The following is a 9141-nucleotide window of genomic DNA, read 5'->3' as shown; positions in this document are numbered from 1 at the left end:
GCACTATCCAGTGCGCCACCGGGCCGGCCCAATTCAATTGATTTTTGTGTATTGATCTTGTATCTGCAACCATAATGAATTCACTTTTTAGTTCTAGGAATGTTTTTGTAGACTCCTTGGGATTTTCTATGCAGATGATCATGTTAACAGGAAAGAGCACAATTTTATTTCTTCTTTTAAAACCTTTTATTTCTTTTTCTTGCTTTATTGCAGTAACTATAACTTGCAGTATAATATCAAAGTGGTGAGGGCAAATATCCTTGCCTTTTCTCTAAATATCCTTTCTTTTCTCTTGAGGAACAGCATTCAGTCTTCTACTTGTAAGTATAATGTTAGATGTAGGGTTTTTACAGATGCCTATTATGAGGCTGAGGTTGCTCCCCTCTATTATTAGTATATTGACAGTTTTTAAAAAATCATGAGTGGGTGCTGGCTTCTGTCCAAGATTTTCTGCATTAATTGATATAATCATATAATTTTTCTTCTTTAGCCTGATATGGTAGATCACATTGATTTTCTAACATTGAAAAAGATTTGTATGTCCAGACTAAATTTCATTTGGTTATGGTTGATTTCATTTTACTAAAATTTTGTTGAGGATTTTTGTATCTAAGTTTATGAGAGACATAGTTTGCTTTTTATTGTGTGTGCACTCCCTTTGTCTGGTTTTGGTATTAGCATAATACAGGCTTCAAAATGAGTTGGCAGACTAAATTTCATTTGGTTATGGTTGATTTCATTTTACTAAAATTTTGTTGAGGATTTTTATATCTAAGTTTATGAGAAACATAGTTTGCTTTTTATTGTGTGTGCACTCCCTTTGTCTGGTTTTGGTATTAGCATAATACAGGCTTCAAAATGAGTTGAGAAGTGTTCGCTCTGTTACTATTTCCTGGAAGAGATTGTATCATTGTATCAAACTGGTGTTAATTCTTCTTTGAATGTTTGGTAAAATTCTCCAGAAAAACTATCTAGGCCTGAAGATTTTTTCAACAGCTTTTTATATGTGTGTAAAGTTGTATGTTATTATCCTTTTAATCGCTACAAGATCCATAGATATAACCTTTGTTTCATTCCTGATACTGGTGATTTATATTTTCTCTCTTTGTCTTTGTCAGTCTTGCCAGAAATTTACCAATTTCATTTCTATTTTTCTAAGAATCAGCTTATTGTTTCATTAAATTTTTCTATAGTATTATTATTTTCAACTTCATAGATTTCTACTCTGTTTGCTTTGGATCTACTTTGCTCTTTTTTCTACCATCTTAAGGTAGTAACCTAGATTACTGATTTGAGACATTTATTCTTTTCTGAGATAAGTATTTAGGCTACAAATTCCCCACACAATAGTGCTTTAGATGTATGTCATTAATTTTTATATGTTATGTGTCTATTTTCATCCAGTCCTTTAAATTTGCTTTTAGATTTCCTCTTTGACATACGAATTATTTACAAGTGTGTTGTTTAATTTTCAAGTGTTTGGAGATTTTTCCTATCATCTTCCTGTTACTGATTTCTAGTTTGATACTATTATGTTAAAAAAAAAATCTCTGTATGAAGTATTTAGAGTAACTGAAGTTTGTTCTAAAGTCTTCTAAATATGTTAAGGCTTGTTTTATGAACCACTATATTATCTATCTTAATAAATTTTCCCTGGGTATTTAAAAAAAAAGTATACTCTGCTATTGTTGGGTGCAAAGTTCTATAAGTGCAAATTAGATCTTGATGGTTAGTGGTGGTGTTTAGCTATTCTATATTCTTGCTGATTTTCTATCTTAGTAGTTCTATCAACTGCAGAGAGTGGAGTGTTGAAGTCTCCAACTATAATCTTGGATTTATTTCTCCTTTCAGTTCTATCGGTTTCTGCTTTATATATTTTGAAGCTTTGTTGTTTAGTGTGTACACATTTAGGACTGCAATAACTTAGTGCACTGATTCTTTTGTTATTAGGTAATGTCTCACTTTATCTCTTTGTCCTTAGTCACTTTATTTTGTTCTGTTATCAATAGATTCTTTTAGTGTCACTTAAGAATGCCTTTAATTCTCCTTCATTCCTAAAGGACAGTTTCATCAGATATAGGATTCATATTGATAATATTTCAGCACTTAAAAAAATGTGCTACTTCCTCTGAACTCAATGGTTTGACATGAGAATTCTGCTATAATTAAACTTGGTGTTCCTTTATACGGAATATGTTATTTCTCTCTGGCTGTTTTTAAGATTTATTTTGTCTTTTACTACAGAAGTCTAAAATTCTTGGTGTTAATTCTTTGAGTTTACCCTATTGTGGGATTTGCTCAGCTTGTTAAATCTGTAGGTTTATGTCTTTCACCAAATGTGGAGAGTTTTCAGCAATTATTTCTTCAAATACATTTTTTACTCACACACTCTCTTTGGGCTCTGATGATACAAATGTTAAATCTTTTGTATTTCCCTGCAGATTCTTGAGACTCTGATATAAATGTTGAATTCATATAAAAGCATATAAAATTATTTTGAAATCCATGGTTTCTTTAAACTATAATTCAGCCTAAAAACTGTTTATGATCCAAATGCTTGTTCATAGGTCACAAACTTCATTTCACCACAGAAACAATGTTTTACTTCACTGTGGTTTCCCAAAGTAGTTAATAAAATGTACTCTTCAAATAATTTAACTACAGTAGTTTTCCAGTTCTGGAGGGTTAACTGTTAAGACTTGAAACTTAATCCTAACTGGTTAGGCTTGTTTATTTATAATGTGATATTAAAAAGTATCAGCTAATACATATTAGGTTTAAGACCTGGATCTGTTATGACCTCTTTAAGACTACATCTCTTCATTAGTAAAATGGAGAATTTTGTGAGTGGCTATAAGGATAAACTACAATGTAAATATATGTACATTTTCAAATTATTGAAACAAACCATGGGTATGAATATTTATCAATGGGAAAATATTTATTATGTGCTGATTTAAATTCCTGATGTTGATAATTTTTTCCTGAAGAGTCAAGTCATTCTTATAAACATCCATTATTGTATTGTGCTATAGGCGCAGTTGTTCTATGAAGATCTCAGCAGTTACAATGTTGAATTGAGAAGAAAAAGTTGTCATAGCCCCAAAACATGCAATAATAATCACTATAAACATGCATTAGTGACCACTATAAAAGCAGTCCCCACATATCCCTCCATCCCACTTAACATTAGCTTCTGTTCACAGTCATCACATAAAGGTCTGTTGGTCAATCTCTCCCTGATTGTTTGGTGCTATAAAAATCTGATAATATAATGCACATCTAATTCACATCAACTGGTAAGCAAAATTGAAAATCTTGCCAAGATGAAGAATTTCATGAAGACAGTAACAGAGATATTGGAAAACTGTTCAAATCACATGCAAAACCATCTACAAATATGACAGAATTAGGTAAGTTAATAATGGAATAAAAGAAAACTGCAAAGAATTATGATGTTGGTACTTCAGAATTTTGGGGACATCAAAACACGGAAAAGCAATTTTTGGAAAACTGCTAAAGTCAAAAATGGTTTAAAAACATTTGCAAAAATGGTTCTCTTTTATAATACAGCTATTAAAGTAAAACATGAAGTGAAGAGTATACCATCTTTCATCAGTTCTAACATGAACATTTTTTATATTTTAACATCTCTGTAATGGGGGGTGCATCTTATAATCAATGGTATCTTACAATCATTTTTGGTTAGGTAGCAGTTGAAATACAGATGTTATTGCATGAATGCATGAACTTTATTTTTTGTTTGTGTGTGTCTGTGTGTGTGTGTGTGATAACCAGACAACTGCCACCCCTTAAAGTTTCAATTAAAAAAATCATTTGAGGGTTCTTTCAAGAAAAAATATGAGCTCTGGTAGTTGTTGAAAACCTTCCACTGATACCTTCAGATAAGAGCAAGAAAGTGCTGCCATTACAACTTGCAGACTGGTGTTGACTGGTTTAGAGAAAATCCCAGAGACAAAATTACAGTACTCTTTTAATAAATGCTGGAATATCACTGTAGTTGGTGGCACAAAGGATAATATTATGTGAGAATACATGAACATCAATGACCCTAACATTTTAAAAAAATATTATTGGATAGTCAAATTATGAATGTGAAGTAGATTTAGGAATTAATACTTTCACCAATTGACTTCATTCATAGTTTACTTCTTATGCATGCAAGAATGATATAATAAAAAATAAGTCTAAAAAAGGTATTTCATCAAGTATAAAAATAAAAAGGTTAAGTGATAAAAAGCACTAAACCATAGTTAAATCAGCAACATTTTTTTCTTTTACTCATATGTAAAATAACAATGCACCCCACAATCAGTCACATCTTGGATTTGATAAAATACAGATAATATTTATTAAATGATTCTATCAGAAAAATTATAATTCTTCTCAAATTAAGAACTTTCAAAATTAAAATATAGTCACGTGCTGCATCGTGATGTTTTGGTCCACAACAGACAGCACATATGACGGTAGTCCCATAAGAGTATAATGGAGCTGGAGGTGTATAGTAGGCCATACCATCTAGGTTTGTGTGAGTATACTCTATGATGTTTGCACAATGACAATATCACCTAACAATCCATTTCTCAGAATGTATTCCCATTGTTAAGTGATGCATGACTATAGTTGCAAATATAGGCAAAATTCTGATAAATATAAGATAAAATAATTTTAAAATTGCATTTTTCAAGGTAAATCCCAATTAAACTTTTTTTCCACTCTACTACAAAATGTAGATCCTTATTTTAGCTAGATTTACTTTAAGTGTTTTTTTCCCCAATATCAATAATGCTGGGCTAAGGAGGGTCTCCTACATATGACATAGGCTTGGATGACTTAGCACATCACTATAAGCAACTGTTCCCATAGACTTTAGATGTTTTCCAAGTAGATTCTGAAGTACTTCATGGGTTTTCTACCATACCCGTCTACTCCCCCACTAAGCCTCTCTACTTAATTAACTAATTAATTAATAAGGGCTGATAAACTCTTAGATCCTTTCCAAGAGTTTATCAGCCCTTATTAATTAATTGGTTAATTAAGAGTCTTATTGTTTATCCTCCACACTTAATAATGCCTTGCACAACACAGATGGGCAACATACACTTGTTGAATAGAATCAATCCTTTTCTTATGGCAATAACACAACATCTATACTATGAAGTTGCTATGGAAGATAAATGAAGCCAAAAAAAAAAAAATCAGAAAGCTTTTTATAAACTATATAACACACTGAACTTATAAACAGTAATTATTTCTATAGGAAATCATCATCCCCACAGTACCACAGTGTGAGAAAACAATTCAGTGGTACTAACAATGTTTATTTTTCTGCCTTGACTCTCTCCTATATCTTCTGCAGTAATCCTCAAGCCAACAAGGGTACCACACAATCCAAGCACCAGAAAGGTACTATGAACTATCTCTCCAAGAAGATAAGGGATATGGGATTTCAGGTAATAACTAGAAATATGGTACTTTCAGGGAACTGCAAATACTCTGGTACTGCTGAAGTTTGAGAAATGAAGAAGGGAAGAGAGAGAGGAAAATTGAGAAAGGAGAGATGGAAGTTTTGTGCTAAAATAAAGAATTTTTAATTTACCCTCCAAGGAATAAACACTGAATAGCTTTAAGCAGATGAGAAATATGTTTAATTCTGTTTTAGAAACATCACTTTGGAAGCTCAAGGAAAAGATGCATTAAGAGGGTTCAAAATTAGAGATAAGGAGATGAAAGACTGGTAAGGGATAAGGATCTTAACTAGAGCAAAAATAATAAAAATAGAAAGGAGATGAATAAAAGATACTCAGTAGGTAAAAAATACAAGATTTGGTCACTGATTGGATGTAAGTTAGGTTAGACAGTTATAGAGAAAATATGGCTTGAATTCCCAGTAACTCAAACTAGCAACCTCAAAGCCAAGCCACCTTTAGGGGGATGCTCTATAGTGAGATGGGTTTGAAGACAATGAAATAAATTTAGTCTTGAAAATATTAAGAATGAGGTACCAGAAAATTCCAGATCCAGGTATGACGGGATAAGAACATGCCACCCTTTCTGTCCCGATGAATGCAACTCTTAAACTTAGAACATTTGAAGACTGAAAAGTAAATACCAGCAGGCAGATCAGAACACTGGAACTCAAAGTACCACCAAACATGTGGTTAAGTATATCACTTTTTTTTTTTTTAAACTACACTATCCCATGGCCAGAACTTAATTTGGCTGAAAATTTGAAACTAAGCACTCTGGAGATGACAAAGATACAAAAGAAACTAGTTCTGGCTCAAGGTATAGAGAAAGGAATGCTTAAAACTCAGGGAGAAAGGAGGAAATCTCCCATTTTTTTCTTTTCTTTTCTTTTTTTTTTCCCCTTTCTCTTATGTCCCAGCCCTCAGGAAATCTTACTGCTATGGTGGCAGCCCAGACAGCAGTAACGATAGGAGATCACAGGAACAAAAACTTTGAGAGAGTGGCACCTTTGCCTCCTGTGACACTGAAGATCTAAAAAAGTAGGGCTAAAAGCTGTTGCTTTTCTCTCTCTCTGTCCTCCTGCTGCCTGGCCTCAGAAATGATGAAATTACAGATAGAGGAGGTTTACAGCTAGTAGACTGAAAGTTTTTCCACTTCCTGTAGCTCCAGGGAATGGAAAGCCATCAAGGAGATGGTAGACAGGGAGGAGCTTAGAACAATTCTTTATAAAGTCCTGGGCTCATGCACAACCTGTTGATCTAATCCTATTCAGCAAAACTTCTGAGCACTGAGCTAACAAATAGATTAACATCCAAATCTCAGACAGACCACACTGGGTGGCACACACATGATGGGACAGATCTGAAGGGCATTGCAAAGCCTTGAGAAAAGAAGTGTAAGTGGAACCATACACAGCCCTCAGAAGGAAGGTAGAAACTTGTAGCCTAAGCCTGATGAGTCAATTGCCTGCTAAAGTAAATAAAATCAATGGTATCCATAAAATTTAAATAAAACCCAGAGTCTAATAATATTCTAAATGTCTAAGATACAATTCGAAATTATTCAGTATATGAAGAACCACAAAAATCCTAACTTACATGGGAATAGGTGATAAAGAGATTATGATTAGAAGACACAAATGATATAATTATCTGACAAAAATTTTAAAGAAATTATTTGTTGTGGATTGAATTATGTTCCCCCAAAGCTCCCTGAAGCTTGAATTGTATCCCCCAAGTTTTACATATTAGAAACTTAGCCCCCACTGTGACTGTTAAGAAGGTGGGAAATCCTATTCTGGTAACTGAAGTGTGGAGCCTTAAAGAGGTGATTGAATTTTAGGATGCTGTAGTAGTGAATGGATTAAAAATGTTGATCAGGGGTGTGGTGCTGAGGGCTTTAAAAGAAGAGGAAAGTCTGTTCTTCTCTCTCTGCCTCTCTCCGCTTCCACCGTTTTGCAATATGAGACCCCTGAGTCACTTTTACCACCATCAGATGGACTTTGGACTTCCCAGCCTCAGAAACTGTAAGCAATAAATCTCATTTTCTTTATAAATCACCCAGTTCCATGTACTTTGTTAGGAGCAACGTAAATGAACTAATACACTATTATAAAAATGCTTTAACAATCATGATCATGAACACTCTTGAAAAAAGGTTAGAACAGAAAGTTGCACTGAGGCAAGAGAACATGCCTCGGGTCCAAGGAAGGAGCTGAGGGCAACCACTTCATCCCAGAGGCAGGAAAGAGAGCATGCTGAAACACTGTTTCCACACAGGTGGCCCACTACAACCACTGCCATAGCCACGGTTGCTGTAAAAGCAGCTTGATGCCACAGAAGTAGCCACAGCCACAGCCACTGTGCAGGCGACCTGCCAGATACTCAACTGCATTGACACAAGGAGAGTCACTAAGCAGAGACTAGAAAAAGGAGAGGATGCCTCCCTCCTAAAAGCCCACTTCAGGGTAACAGAAGAAGCAACTGCTCTATTAGATGATCAGACATCAACATAGAGATATTAGAAATATGAAAACCCCCCAAAATATGACTCTGCCAAAAGAATACAGTTATTCTCAAACACCAGACCCTACAGAGCAGGAAACCCATAAAATGCCTGAAAAGGCATTACAAACAACCATCTAAAGCAAACTCTCTGACATACAAGGAGACTCAGTTAGACAACACAATGAAATGAGAAAAAAAAATCCAGGATATGAAAGAGGAAATTTACAAAGAGAATAATGCCTTAAAAAATAATGTAGCAGAACTCATGGAACTGAAAGACTCACTCAACAAAATAAAAAACACAACTGGTATCTTAAGCAGCAGGCTGGAACAAGCAGAAGAAAGAATTTCTGATCTTAAAGAGAGTCTTTTCAAAATAACTCAGGAGGACAAAAAAAGGAAAAGATAATTTCGGAAAATGAAGAAACTATAAAAGAGCTAACAGACAACCTTAAGGCACATAAACATTCAAATCATGGGTGTTTCAGAAGGAGAGGAGAAAGGAGAAGGCATGGAAAACCTATGCAATGAAATAATAATGCAAAACTTCCCAGGTATGAGAGACACACACCTTCAAATCAAGGAGACTCAAAGATCCCCAAACACATTCAACCCAAAAAGATCTCTCCAAGACACATTACAGTCAAACTGGCAAAGCTCAAAAACAAAGAAAAAATCTTAAAAGAAGCAAGAGAACAAAGTCAAGTCATCTGTAAGCAAACCACTATGCAACTAACAGAAGACTTCTGAACTGAAACGCTAAAGCCCAGAGAAAATGGGATGATACATTCAAAATACTAAAAGAAAAAAACTATCAGCCAAGAATACTATACCCAGCAAGGCTATCCTTTAGACATGAGTGAGAAATAGTGTATTTTCCAGACAAACAAAAACTGCAGGAGTTCACCATCACACAACTATCTCTACAAGGAATCCTCAAGGAAGTCTTACACCTGGAATCCGAAAAATTGTAACCACTACTATGAATACACAAGAAAATATAAAATCCATCAGCAGAACAAAAATGCAAACGAAAAAGAGAAAGAAACTAAATCTTATCACCACAAAAAACCATAATGACAAAATAATTATGCCCCTGCTTTATTTATGATTTTAGTAATTTCAGGCTTCTCTCTTTATT

Source organism: Galeopterus variegatus, unplaced genomic scaffold (genome assembly GCF_000696425.1).
Source record: "Galeopterus variegatus unplaced genomic scaffold, G_variegatus-3.0.2 Scaffold1792, whole genome shotgun sequence".
NCBI classification, from domain to species: domain Eukaryota; kingdom Metazoa; phylum Chordata; class Mammalia; order Dermoptera; family Cynocephalidae; genus Galeopterus; species Galeopterus variegatus.
This window is presented reverse-complemented; position numbering follows the sequence as displayed.